This window comes from Humulus lupulus, chromosome 5 (genome assembly GCF_963169125.1).
Source record: "Humulus lupulus chromosome 5, drHumLupu1.1, whole genome shotgun sequence".
In the NCBI taxonomy this organism is placed as follows: Eukaryota; Viridiplantae; Streptophyta; class Magnoliopsida; order Rosales; family Cannabaceae; genus Humulus; species Humulus lupulus.
Window position 1 is genome coordinate 44,433,935 of NC_084797.1, and position 13,379 is coordinate 44,447,313.

The following is a 13,379-nucleotide window of genomic DNA, read 5'->3' on the forward strand; positions in this document are numbered from 1 at the left end:
GTTACATATTTTTTAAATTTAAATAAGATATTATCTATATATATTATATAAAGAAGATCTTCGAGGAGATGATGTGACATCATTAATCGAAAGATTTTCCACCATCTCCAATGGTGTGAAAGTTATTGCGAGTTCTAAAATTGATATAACCATCTTATTTTTTATTTTCTTATTTGTGGTTAATTAATTTACTATTATTATTTTAAATTTAAATAAGATATTAATTTTTTATTTATAATATGTTCACATCTATTTTTGTAGACTTTTTTTTTTTAAATTAAAGATATTTTATAAACAAAATATCTTTTTGTATATGAATATTGTTGACTACATTTTTGGCCAATTGCGAGTAAACGTAAAAACGATAATAAACCTTGAATAGAAAATAAATAACACAAGTAATTGTAATTTTATAGTGGTTCAGCCCCAATTTGTTGGTAATAGCCTAATCCACTTGGAGTTGTGATATATGTACCCTACACTTAAGATCAGATGAATATGAGCCAACTGAGTTTCTTAAGTGTAAGTAGAAAAATACAGAGTTTCTCTCTCTAGAGAATACAAGCTTTCTCTCTCTAAGCTCTCTCAGAAAATGCTCCAAGAATCCCCCAAGTAACAATCCCTAGGTTTCAAAATTAGAGAGTTCTTTCAGTCTAAAAAATATCAGATCCCATAAATGATGCCACGAGCCATTTATTTATAGGCTCATGGATTGTATATCAGAACTATCCCTTTGACGGGGTCCTTGGTTCTTCCAACCAACTTTAATTAGCTAAAATATAAATAAATTCAAATTAAAACAATATAACTATTATTTCGAGATATCTGAGAGATTCTCGCGGCAGTTGAGAATGATTCGGGTTGAAGCTGTTACTGAGGTTTAACTGAAGAGTCACTAGACGGCAACTTATGAGATTCTGATCTGTGGACCGACCAAATCCATCCCTGAAGTGACTGGTCAGCCAAGACAACTCACTGGTCGGCATAGGCAAGCACCTCTCGTCGGCATAGGCAAAGTACATCTCTAGTCGGTGTAGGTAAAGCACATCTCTGGTCGGTATAGGCAAAGCACACCTCTGGTCAGTATAGGCAAAACACTCCTCTAGCACACCTCTGGTCGGGCATGACACATCTCTGGTCGGCTAAACTTATTCCAGACCAGTAATATCAAAACTCCTCAGGTCAATTCTCAACATTTTCACCTTTTTAAATAACACATTTATTGACTATTAATGTGTCATTTATTGACCATGCCTTGCCACTTGTCCATTCGATTGCCACGTCATTGAACGAGGTCTTGGGGATAACATTTGCCCCCCAAATTTATTATATGATTTTCTCATATGATAAACTTTTCTTCTAACTCCTTGCAAGGATCCTTTAACCCATCAAACTTGTTTCTTTTACCATTCCTAACCAATCAGATTTCTTTTGGCCCTAGGAACCCTTTGCCTTGGAACCCAAATAGCTCCTCGGTAATGGTACTCCTCAGACATGCCAGCCTCTCGAACCACCCCTCGGACACCACTCCTTCAGCCGCTCGGTCATGCCAACCTCTCGCCATGCGACTCCTCGGATAGCCAGTTATTCGGACAGCAGCCCTCCTCAGCGAGCTTAGCTCCTCGGATGCACCTGCAGTAGCTCCTCGGACAGCAGCCCTCGAATGAGCATCGATCATCTTGGGCACACAGAACTCCTCGGATGCCCGCCCCTGTTGCGTGGACATGCACCCCAACACTCGGACACCACCCAACTGTTAGGAAAACTTATACAAGATCTTTATTTATTTTCATGTATATCTAATATTAAACAAATTAATACGAGATAGCCTAAAACATGTTTCTAAAATTGAATTCAAAGAGAAACAATGAATAGAATACTTACAGTATACGCAACGGAATGAAACAATCATTTTTTCAGTTTCTCTAACTCTTGTATCCTCTCTGTCGCAGAGTATTATCAAAAAACTGAACTGATCTTCTATTTTCTTCACAATCTTCCAATGTATCCTTAGAACCACCTATACTAGTGTGGGCGATTCTCAACACATGAGATAGATATAGAGAGAAGAAGAGAAAATAAAAAAGAGGCTTAGAAAATGACTTGTGTTTAGAGAGAATCTAAAACTATCAGAAAACCAGTGATTAAACTTATATTTTGACTTCTCTCTAAGCACTCATTTTATAGACTCAATTAGACCATTTAATTTAATTAAAAAATCAATAAAATAATAGCCATTTTGAAGCCCTAGGTCGAAATTATCAATTATCATGGGCTTTAGCCCTGTGAAATTTCCCATTTGATTATAAGCCTATTGGACTTAAAATCAAGGCCTGTATTATTTTCTATTTTTTTTAATTAATTAAATAATTATTTAAATCCTTTATAAAATTAATTATTTATAATTTGAACCTTGATTTAAACTTATTTATTAATTTAGATACCAATTTATCTTAATTAATAAATCTTCCATAATTTCTCTTTTCTTCTCAAAATTACACAACTCTGTGAAACTATCCAAAATTGACCTGGTCAACTTTGATAATTCTAATTGATGATTAAATCAATTAATTGAGACTATCTAGATAATTTTATCCAAGGTACAAAGGGGACCATGGGCCTATGAAATCAAACTCCAATAAGTTATCATAAATCTAACAACTAAATTTACTAACTTATTAATTCTTTGTGACTCCACTACAGACTCAGAATTGCACTCTTGAATTCATAGAACGCTCTATTAGAAATATAGATACACTATTCATTATCCATTGTTACAACCATAATTGTCATTCAATCCTCTATAGACGGTCTACAATGAGATAGGACTAAAATACCGTTTTACCCCTCATTGTATTTTATCCTTAAAACACTTAGTTCCTTGTAAATGATATTTCAGTTTACTAATTTAATTACTGAAATGAGATCTCTATCATTTAACACCTTGAACCAAAATAAAAGGAAACCATCGTTTCACTTCTTCATCAGAAGCTATAGATGTTCATATCTATGATTAACACTCCCACTCAATTATACTACCGAGTTCCCAAGATGTAAGTATGGGCTAGTCCGTAGGGTAAGCTGGTAACGAACAAGTCAAAGAACTCAAATAATACAATCAGTTAGAATACTAACCACTCGGAATTGATATTGAATTGACCTATGATCAACTATATGATATGACTAGAATAGATAATAACAGTATGTTTACTTATCTTGTCAACTGTCAATATCGGTCTTGTCCGATGTAATCCGATATAACAAATACATCCAATCTTATCTACTTTGCTAATGTTCTGGAAAGAACATAACACTGTAATGTGTAAGTAGATCATATCGTAGATTGGCAAGTCAGTGTAAATCCTGTGCACTGACTAATCTTAGGACTAACTTATTTTGAACATATAATCATATTTATATTCCACTGTGATTACGTCACTATAAATACGATTAGCTATATGCTCGGGATTTAATAGAAGTTTATATTAAACAAATAATCATGAAAATAAAATATGTGAGCAAAGTGATTGACCAAGTCAAAAATGATTTCTATTCTTTTATTGATAATAAAATGAGATTACAAAGAATTTGAGTTTTAATTAAGGCATAAAACCCCAACAAACTCCCACTTGCACTAATTAAAACTAATATCTTAATTCTACTAATCCCATTTCCTTGATATGCTTATTAAATGTAGCTTCTAGTAGTGTCTTTGTAAATGGATCCGCAAGATTCTCTTCAGTTGCAATCTTCATAACCTTCACATCTCCCCTGGCCACATATTCTCGAATAATTTGATACTTCCTTTCTATATGCTTACTCCTCTTGTGACTTCGAGGTTCTTTCGAGTTGGCTATCGCTCCTATATTGTCACAAAACAACACAAGCGATTTATCCATTTCTGGAATAACACCAAGATCCGAATATAACTTCTTTAGCCAGACTATTTCCTTAGCTGCTTCTGATGCGGCTATGTACTCAACCTCCATGGTGGAATATGAGATTGCAGACTACTTTATTCTTCTCCATATCACAGATCCACCCCCAAGAGTAAACACCATTCCAGAAGTAGACATCCTATCATCGACATCAGTTTGAAAATCTGAATCGGTGTAGCCTACAAGGTTCAGAACACCACCCTTGTAGACTAACATATAATCCCTAGTTCGTCTCAAATACTTCAGGATATGCTTAACTGCTATCCAATGTTCCGGTCCTGGGTTTGACTGATACTTGCTCACTGCATAGCAGATATCTGGTCTAGTACACAACATGGCATACATCAGACTTCCAACAGCAGATGCGTAAGGAAATTTTCTCATTGCATCTTCCTCTTTAGGAGTCTGGGGAGACTGCTTCTTTGAAAGATTAATTCCATGGCGGGACGGTAGACGCCCTTTCTTGGAATTTGTCATTGAGAAACGTTCAAGCACTTTATCTATGTAAGCTGCTTGAGATAGAGCTAAGAGTCTGTTATTTCTATCCCTGATGATCTGGATACCTAGAACATAACTTGCTTCACCCAAATCTTTCATCTGGAATTGAGTGCTCAGCCAATTCTTCACATCTGATAATTTCTTAACATTGTTTCCAATGAGTAAGATATCATCTACATAAAGAACCATGAATACCACTATTTGATTTGCCTTCATTTGGTAAACACAGGGCTCATCAATATTGTTTTCAAAGCCATAGGTCTTGATTATTTCATCAAACCTAATATTCCAGGAACGAGAAGCTTGCTTAAGTCCACAAATGGACCTATTCAACTTGCAAACTTTTCCTTCTTGTCCACATACTTTAAATCCTTCTGGCTGATCCATATAAATGACTTCGTCAAGCTTTCCATTAAGAAAAGTTGTCTTGACGTCCATTTGCCAGATCTCATAATCGAGAGCGGCTGCTATGGATAGGAGGATGCGAATGGATTTGAGCATGGCTACCAGACTAAAAGTTTCCTCATAGTCCACACCTTCTCTTTGGGTATAACCCTTTTCCACTAATCGAGCTTTATAAGTCTCGATATTTCCATCAACACCTCGTTTCTTCTTGTAGATCCACTTGCACCCAATGGCCCTAAAGTCACTAGGTGCTTCCACAAGATCCCAGACGGAATTTGAGTACATGGACTCCATTTTCTGTTTCATGGCTTCGAGCCATAGTTCATTTTCAGGGCTAGCCATTGCCTGATTGAAAGACAACAGATCATCATCACTAGTGTCACCAACAACCATATTGGTTTTACCATCCAAACCATAGCGAACTGGGTTTCTAGAAACCCTCCCACTACGACGAGGCTTCGTGACTATTTGCTCAGGAATAGTGGTACTTTCTTCATTTTAATCGACTTGCGTCGGTAGGACGTGAAGAGTGGAATTTCATCATCAACTCGTGTTGATGATGATGGAACATTGGTTGGAGTCAATTCTTTATCCATATCCTCTAAAACTACTTTGCTGCGAGGTTTAAAGTTCTGGACATAGTCATTTTCCAGAAAAGTAGCATTTGTAGAAGTAAACACTTTCTTTTCTGAATGGCTATAGAAAAGTCCACCCGAGTACATTTAGGATAGCCAACAAACATGCAAACTCCAGTTCGCGGTTCTAGTTTTCCCTCCTTTTTCCTCAGGACGTGAGCGAGACACCCCCAGATTCTATAATGGCGTAAACTAGCTTCACGACCATTCCAACGTTCTAAAGGTGTTTTGGGGATTGATTTAGACGGCACGACATTGAGAATGTCGTTCGCGGTTTCAATTGCATGTCCCCAGAACGAAGTTGGTAGAGTTGAGTCACTAAGCATGCATCTAACCATTTCCAATAAAGTTCTGTTACGGCGTTCCGCTACACCATTTTGTTGCGGAGTACCTGAGATAGTAAGTTGTGATAAAATCCCAAGTTCAGTTAAATGATTTTGGAATTGCATATCCAAATATTCACCACCCTATCAGATTGCAAAATCTTTAATGTTTTACCTAATTGGTTCTGAGCCATTGCTAGGAATTCCTAAAACTTTGAAAATGTTTCTGATTTCCTATGCATTAGGTAAAGACATGAGTATCTAGAGTAATCATTAATGAAAGTGACAAAATACTCAAAACCACCCCTGACTTGTACATTCAAAGGTCCACAAACATTTGAATGCACAAGACTAAGTGGTTCTTTGACCCTATCACCCTTTGCAAAGAATGGACGCTTGTTCAATTTGCCTTCTAGACAAGATTCACAGACAGGTAATTCACCTAAGGTGAGTTCCCTCAAAGGTCCATCCCTTGTAAGTCTTTGAATCCTATCATAGCCAATGTGACCTAGTCTCAAGTGCCATAAATACGTCATATTATTGTTATCGGTCTTTTGACGTTTATTGGTCCTAGGTTTAGCTACTTTGACAAAATCATTATTAAGAGCGAGGGGTTCGTTAGGTCGCAAAATATAAAGCCCATTTTCCAAACATGCAATACACAATTGTGATCCATTGAAAGAAATAGATATATTAAAACTTGTGAAAGTCATAACAAATCATTCTAATTGCAACATGGAAGCTGAAATTAAATTTCTACTAAAATTAGGAATAAAAAATACATCTTTTAAAATTAAAAATTTATTAATGAACTTCAGACGAGTTCTTCCTCTAGCTTGGACCGCAACGAACTCTCCGTTCCCAACTCTAAGCTTTAAGTTGCCTTCGTTCACTTCCTCCCACGATTCAAGAAGCTTTAAAGAGTTACAAACATGGTTAGTAGAACCATAATCAATAATCCAAATAGAGTTATCATTCTCTAAAACACATGTTTCCAAGATAAATGAACTATAATCATTACCTTTGTTTTTATCTGCTAGAAACTTAGGGCAATCCTGTTTCTAATGCCCCTTCTCTTTGTAGTGAAAACATTTACCTTTACCTTTCTTGTTTTTCTTGTTTTTCCCCTTAGGCGTATGTGCACTTGGTTGTGCACCCGCCTTTGCAGGCTTGGGGCTGTTGCTTTGCCCACCTTTCCTCTTGTTTCCAGCTTTCGAAGACGAAGCTTGGTTAGCTTCAGCCTTAGCTAGATCGGCAGCAGTAGTAGTAGTTGTCTTCTTTTCTCCTCCCTTAATAGGTCCACCCATGATAGACTCAAAAGTTTGAAGCTTATTCATGAGCTGTGTCAGACCATAGTTGAGTTTATTCAACACATAGTTGGTGGTGAATGGAAGGAAAGCTGGAGAAAGACTGTTGAGGATTAAGCCAACTTGAGTTTCCTCATCTATTATGGCTCCGTGCAGTTCAGCTTCCTGAAAGTAGTTTGTCATCTTGATCAGGTGATCACGAACATGTTGAGAATGTGCCATTTGAGCATTGGCATATTTCTTGGTGGCCTCAAAACGAGTCTGCGCTGACTTGGCACCAAACATGTCTTGATGCTGATCCATGATTTCGTAGGCTGTCTTGACATTCTCCATCTTTGTCTTGAAAGTGTCGACCATACTAGTCAACATGTAGTATCGTGCCTTGTTGTTAGTTGCCTGCCAACGCTCATACTTGTCCCTCACAGACTTGGTAGCTCCTTCAACTAGAACTTTCGGGGATTCCTCAGTCATGACGAACTTGGAGTTGTCACCAATCAACACAATGTTCATGTTTTGCTTCCATTTAAAGAAGTTTTCTCCAGTGAGTTTCTCCATCGAAAGTTGAGAAAGGATGGGAGTAGACACATCCATAACTCAAAACTACAAATTACTAATAAAATAGAAATCAATCACATTCGCTCAATAAAACTTCTATTCACACAAATTTCAAGAAATAGCACAACATATACCAAAAATATGTAAGATATGAGAAAAAAATACCAAAAACAATCATATCTCTATTTCTTTAGGTTTTTAACTAATCTATGATATCCTTGTCCCGGTTGGCGAGAGTAAAAAATACCACTAGTTAAATAGAGTTGCAAACTCATTTAATAATGGACACCACTATTAACAACCTACTAGTCGATCAAAATAAGAAAAAAAAATCTCTTATTTTATGAGCTAGACCCACGGTTTCAATATCATAGATTTAGTCCTAGTAGTCACCATAGGTGTGAGTCTAGTAGAATTTAACCTATAATTATCTATCTTTCGAAATCTAACCTTGTCAAAATAACTAATGAACACATTCCGTAGGGGGACGAATCAAAGCACCTCGAGGCCCCATTAAGCTACTGACTATGTTAAACCAACGGTGGAGATCGAATATAATTCTTAAAATAAGCTCATTATAAAATTAAAAAAATGTATTTTTATTATTTATTTTTAGAAAATTAATGACTATGGTTTTAAAAAAAAATTAAACAGATTAAATTTTTTTAAAACCAAAGTCCTATAATTTCTTATTAATTCTAAAGTGTCACATTGAAATAAATTCAATTAATTTAGAATTGATTTGTTGCTAATCAATATTTAGGTATAACTAATATAATGAACCTATACAATTAAGTCCAACACAGGTAAATGAGCCTTAACAATTGGGCTTGTATGGAGGAGGGCTGGGTCCAGTATGTCGTTCATACTACAAATGTCCCCTATCTTCCATACAAGGTCCAAAAGACAAGAATTTAAACATTCGTTTTATTAATTGATTAGGCCCACTATAGTCATGCAAAGCAAATAGACATTCACAAGTAGAATCACCCACAAGAGAGGAATTTAAACATCACATTTTCTAATGGGCCCAAATAAAACCTATCATTTTATGAATATTTTATTTGGCAAAAACCATATATCTAACAAACATATGGGCCACTATATACATCTAAGCCCAATTGCGAAAATACCACATATAGTGCAAAGAGACATGTTATAATTGGATGGGCCTAATCATGTTACTATATGACCAATTCTATGAATTTATGCAAAAATACCACAATTTATGTCATTTGCAAAAATACCACAATTAATTATCTAGAATTTATCAAAAAAATCAAATTAATTAAATTCTTACAGAAATAAGTCAATTTAAATGAAATTTATCAACAATTAACAATAGTCAATTTAAATTTCATTTATCAACAATCAACTTGGTTTTAGGTTAATTTGAAAAAAAATATATTAATTTAATTTAAATAGGATTTATCAACAATTAACCAAAGTTAATTTAAATCCCATTTATTAAAAAAATATTTTAATAATTGGCTAAAAAATGATATTTTTCAAAATTTAACCAATATTAAAATTTAAAATCAATATCTTAACTATTTTCCAAAATATCTTGTGTTGTTACAACTATTATCTAATATTTTAACCATTAAAAAAATAAAATATAAATAGTTATAACAATCCTAAAATATCTCAAAATAGTTAAACAAATTCAAATATCTATAAAAATACCTAACTAACAATATTCAAATATTAAAAATTATAGAATAAAAAGATATTTATATTTTCATATAAAGATTTAATAAAAAAATAAAGAATTTAAATAAAAATATCTTAAATATTTGATATTATAATTCTAATATTTTAATATATTAAAAGATTTAAAATTAAGTTGTTAGTCTATTTTTAAATTTGAATTTGAATCTTTGTAGAAAATTTCTAATTATTTAAATCTCAACTAACAAAAATATCTTATTTTAAAAAAAATTAAATGATAAAACAAAAAAAAAGAAGATATTTTTGGTTTTGATAATAAATACTGTATTTTCACATTTTTAATTTTTTTTAAATTTTTTTTATAAAAATGATTCAATTTTTAATTTTTAATAATTTATTTGTTCATTTTAAAAGGATTTAGTTTCACTCGAACTCTATAAATAAAACCCTTCACTTAGCCATTCAAGCACAGTTTAGAGCCTCCAAGCTGCTAAGTTTATTCTGGAGAGAAAATACTAGGGTTTTGGGGTTATAGCTTTCAAATCTGAAGCTTTTCTAAACACTTGGGAAGTAAGCTTTTGTGTGATTTCGGTGTTTGAGGTATAGATCAAAACTCTAAGCTAACTAAGGTACTGTTAATCTTCAGGTTTAGTCCATTTCCATTCGTCTTATTCTTTTATTTCAAAACCTAACTTGTTATTATGACTTTTGGTTAGGTGTTTGAGTTTCTTGAAACTTAAGGACTTCAGTGAGATACTATTTTGATGGTTTATATCCTCTATTCATTTTCTTTTCTCTAGAGGACTTATGGTTTCTTATGTTTGGTTTTAGGAGTTTCCAATCCCGTGCTTGTCTCCAATATCCCGATTTTTGGTAAGGAAAATTAGATAGTTTAGTTTATGATCTAGGCTATGTTTTTTTGTATGACCTAACATTTTAGGTACAATAAAGGGGTAAGTGTGTCTGGACCTAAGGTGTCCAATGATGTATGACAGACTTATGTCCGGTAGGCTCAGTTGCCAAAATTTTATGATGGACCTAAGTTGATGTCCGGTGTATGACGAACTATTGTTTGGGGCTTAATTGCCACCCCTGTATAAACACTTATCTTTTTATTATATCTGACTTGTTATTATGACATAGAGTTATGGTTATGATCTATGACATAGAAGGACCTAGAAGCTTCATGATGTACTCGTGGGGACCATATAGTCAAGAAAGATCAAGCGGGCCTATTTTTATTAAAGAATGTCTATTTTAAATTTTTATTTAAATGTTGCTCATTTTTATGTTAAAGACATTTATTTTATTTTTGTAAAACCATGAATCCATGTATTTATTTTCAAGTTTTTATTCAATAAAAGAGCAATATTTATGATTATGATCCAACGTTGTGTTCTCGGTAATTTATGAGAAATTAGGGCACTATAATATCTCTCTGAAACAGATGAGTTTTCCTGAACCTGAAAACTATTCAATTCCTCTTCTCTCTATCAAACCTCTCTAGATCTCATGTGTTGAGTACATCTAGAGAGTCATAAATCAACATTTTGAATCTTACAAGCCCACATGCATCCTTGTGTGTTTGAGAATTGGTGTGGAAGATCAAGGTGTGAGCTTTCAGGACTTAGATAGGAAGATCGTTAATTTTATACAAAACGATTCGAGGACACTTGATAGGCTACAATAGGTAATTTCTAATCTGATTGTATTTGATTTAATATATATATATATATGTGTGTGTGTGTGTATGAATTGGCTGGTATTAATAATTATTAAAAAAGCACATTCCCCGCTGTGTATCTCTGATTTTCTCTTTTTATACCAACAAATACACTAACTTGCTTCAACAAAGCACTGAGCGACGAATCTAAACGTCGTTGAAGACTATCAAGTTTAGTTATATACTTCTTTTAGTGGTGATTTTGCTGCATAATGGCGTCCACTTTAGGTGGCAATTACCTGGACATTTGAGAAGATGATGAAGATCCTGCCCTCTTCCCACTTTTTGCCTTTAGCCTAGGCAACGCCTAAAACCCTTTCTTATAGCGCGAGCGAGGCCCAAGGACATCAGTGACAATGTCCATATGTAATGACCCAACTATTTCTAAGACCTTGAACCATTAAAAACTACTAGACTTAACTACTACTTATAAGTGAACATAAGAAATAATCATAACTTTATTAAAACTCCAAAATAAATATAGTATCAATAGCATAAAATTATAAGTTTAAAATGTAATATGGCATGGGTACCCATTGTTTGTAAAACATAAAACATAACTTTAAATTAATTGTTCAAAAACTAAATGCGGAACTTCAAAAGAAACATAATTCAAAAGACTAAATAAACGTCATCCTCGATCGACACGCAGTCCACTCAGTCCATTCATTCTTAACACACAAGCCAAGCTACCAAGAATCCTTCTGCCTCCATATCTATTTTCCTACATCACACTAAAAATAAAGGAGTGAGCCTAATGCCCAGCAAGGAAAAATCTACTAACAATCATAGATCATAAACATAAGGCTATCAACATATACTATAAATATATGACTAACAAAACATATATCGTATAAGACTATAATGGCCATCATACTTCTTGGGGCTTGTTAACTAAGCAAGTCATATGCCCATAAATTTTGTAGGGCTTGCTATCTAAGTAAGTCATATGCCCATAAATTATTGGGGCTTGCTAGCTAGACAAGTCATATGCCCAAGGACTATAAAACATATTATACATATACATATCATAACATAAGATTAACATAACATAAATATAACATAACATAAAAGCACATAAAATCTATCCTATTTTCCTTACCAAAATGGAGGATATTTGGGAACAAGAATGGAATTTAGAAACTCCTATAAACCAACAGTAGAAAAAGGGTGAGAATCTTTAAGAATAAAGATGAATATGGGAGTTAAACCATCAAGAAGAAACTTACCAAGAAAGACCTTATGTTTCAAGAACTTAAACACCTAATCAAGAATCAATAACAAGAGTTAGGATCTCAATAAAAGAAACTAAAGAAAACTAAAGAATTATAAATAACTGGACTTAAGGAATAGGAATACCTTGGTTGACCTTATGGATTGGTCTAAACCTCAATACTGAAATCACACTATTTCTCACTTCCCAAGTGTTTATAAAAGCTTTGAATGATAAAGCTTTAACCCAAAACCCAAGTGTATCTCTCTATAGTAACACTAGCACCTTGGAGACTCTGATCAAATGCTTGAAGAATGAAGAAAATGACTGAGCACTAGGTCCTATTGATAGAGTTCAAGGAGTGAAACTAACCCCTTTTAATTTGAATAAATAAATGACTATAAAATGAAAAATATTTGAATTTTCGTTCAACTGATGCCCAGAACTCGGTCAAAATCATTCAAAGGCAGGTCTAAGTGGTTAAGGGTATTTTTAAAATTCAAAAGTCAAACTTTCAATAATATACCCATGGAGTCGATATATCGCCCACCCTAGGCGATATATTGCCTCCCCCAGTATTTCCAAGGTTCGTTCGATCGCTCGTGCAAAGTCGACGTGTTTTCCGTATCTTTAGTTAGGCGATATATCGACCCCTATGCTGCGATATATCGGCATACATAGATATATTAAACACGTATTTGCACTTTTTAAGCATAATTTGAATTGAATAAACAACTTTGACTGAGTCATAATACGATCCGAACAGCTGTTGGAAGGTTCTAGAGCTTCTAGATCTTTCTTTTATTAAAACTACTCATCAAAATACTGAATTTCCTTAATAATCATGATTACGACAAGTGCCATGCTCTTATTGGCTCTATCTAAACCTTAAGTTATAATAAATAATATCTCTATGACCAACAATATTAATCAAACCTTATGTTATAATTAATATTCTTAAACCATAGGTTAAACTTATAAAATCCATAACTGTTGAACCAAAATCTACAGTAACTAACATACTACTGTTACTACTGCTACTGCTACCACTACCACTACAACCACTACCACCACTACCACTACCACTACCACTGCCACTACTACTCCTACT